General features: G+C 35.5%; 1 long non-coding RNA gene across 1 annotated transcript; it reads left to right on the plus strand.

The window, feature by feature from the left end:
* On the plus strand, positions 1-1285 carry LOC127746506 (uncharacterized). The gene is made up of 3 exons (XR_008008163.1): positions 1-137; positions 686-832; positions 915-1285. It is a non-coding gene; the product is annotated as an uncharacterized LOC127746506 (long non-coding RNA).
* The last annotated feature ends 731 nt before the right edge of the window (positions 1286-2016 follow it).

Genomic DNA, 2016 nt, shown 5'->3' on the forward strand with positions numbered 1-2016 from the left:
CGCCATCGTCCTCCACAGCTCCACGAAGGCCGCAGCAACACACTGTAGTCCTTGTAGTGCCTCTCTCTCCATCGTCCTTTCTGCACTCTGCCACTCTGTCTATATCAGCAGATTATCAATAATGGAGCCTAAGTCAGGTTGGTTCTTCTACTTCTGATCCAGCCACTTGTTGTTTTTTGCTTCTTGATTTTCTATGTTCTATTAATTTTATTTAATGTTCTGTGTTCTCTCTTCTGTTCTAATTTTTGCTGGCTGCTGCTACTATTATCTGTTTTTTTTTAATTTGTTAATTATTATTGATTATTGATTTTAATTTGTTAATTAATCATTATTATTGCTGCTGCTACTGTAACTGTTATTGTTAATGGTTTATTCTTATTATTGCTGCTGCTAATTCATTTGAATTTGAATTTGTTAATCTGTTAGTTAAAAAAGGGAGACTCCAAATGCAATTTTGGTGGTATTTGTGTGGTTTTGATGAATTAGTGGTGTGATGAGGTTGAAAATAGATAGCCGGTATTATTGTAAAAATTTTAACGGGGGAATTCTTCCTTATTGGTTTGATGGCTGCTACTATTTTTTGCTTTTAACTTGTTATTAATTCAATGATTTATTGTTATTTTGTTTTTGGTTTTGATTCACTGTTAGTGTTGATATTTAATGTTGTATTTGTGATTTTTTGCAGTTTGATCATAGTATGAGGGATAACATTGGTGAAACTGAAGGTGGAATTGGTGGATATGTAATATTGTAATGCTTTCAATGCTGTCGGACAGCACTGGCGGTGCGGCTCTTTTGGTTCTGTTCTTTCTAATTTGTTCTTGCAGCTTTGGTAATTTGTGGTTCTGTTTGATAATTTCTGTTTGAAAATTTGTGGTTCTGAATCCTTTTCTTGATTTTTTTTATCATGACAGGTATAGGATGCATCCAAAGATATGCAAATCCTCTTCACTGCATTTTGATGACAATAAAGCACAAAATATGAGCCAATAACGTATATTTGATGGATTGTTGCTGGTTGTTGACTTGTTTATTTCATTGTTGCTGCCTTGCTGGTTGTTCTGTTGAATTACTAAATTGCTTTTGAGTTTTGAAGTGATTTAGTATGATTTATCAATTGTTGGAGGTTTTGAATTACTGAATTATTGTTGAATTACTTTATTGTTGGTATTGTTGCTGCTTGGTTAATGATTTTGTAAATTGCTTGATTTTGTAAATTGTTTGTAAATTGATTTTGTTGTTTAATGTATTTCTTTAGTAAGTTTGATGTCAGTTCAAGTGAGAATATGGGTGACACCGGATTGTTGATTTCAATTGTGTAGTTGTGTTTGACGATTTCAATGTATAAGACTTTGTGAAATAGTATTTTAGTATTTTGTTTGAATTGATTGAAAAACCGAATAAACCGAACCAAACCAAACCGATTTTAATTGGTTTGGTTTGGTTCGGATGGCCTCGACAAAAAGACCGAACCAAACCGAACCGCAGCTTAATTAGATAATCGGATCGGATGACATTTCTCTTAAAAACCGAACTAAACCGCACCGCGAACATCCCTAGGTGAAAATAGAGGGTAAGAACTGGAAAATTCTTAGTAGGATCGAGGTTAGAAGTTTAGTTCATTTTATATATATACTTGGTCAGTAATAACAGTCAACAAGGGACAATCCAATTCGAACAGCCATTTAGCACCCCCACAATAACAGAAAACACATTCACAGACAAAGATGCGCAAACAAGCATGAAGCATGTCTATTCCTATCGCAAGCCATAAGCTCATGTGTCAGTTGCCTACCCGCTCCCGACATTACCCAAGCACAAGTCCCAGATATGACTTTTCAGATGCATATAGTGTGCATGTAAGTCTTTCGGCCAGGCCGCACACAGTGTGACTTTTAAGTGTATTTCAATATACTTACATCTGGAAAACAGTTCTCAGTGTGTGGGCATCCCCACTATACATTTGGCATTAAGCCCAAACAAGGTCGCATCTGCTCTCCTATGGCAGACAGTCTT

Source organism: Arachis duranensis, chromosome 4 (genome assembly GCF_000817695.3).
Source record: "Arachis duranensis cultivar V14167 chromosome 4, aradu.V14167.gnm2.J7QH, whole genome shotgun sequence".
NCBI lineage: Eukaryota > Viridiplantae > Streptophyta > Magnoliopsida > Fabales > Fabaceae > Arachis > Arachis duranensis.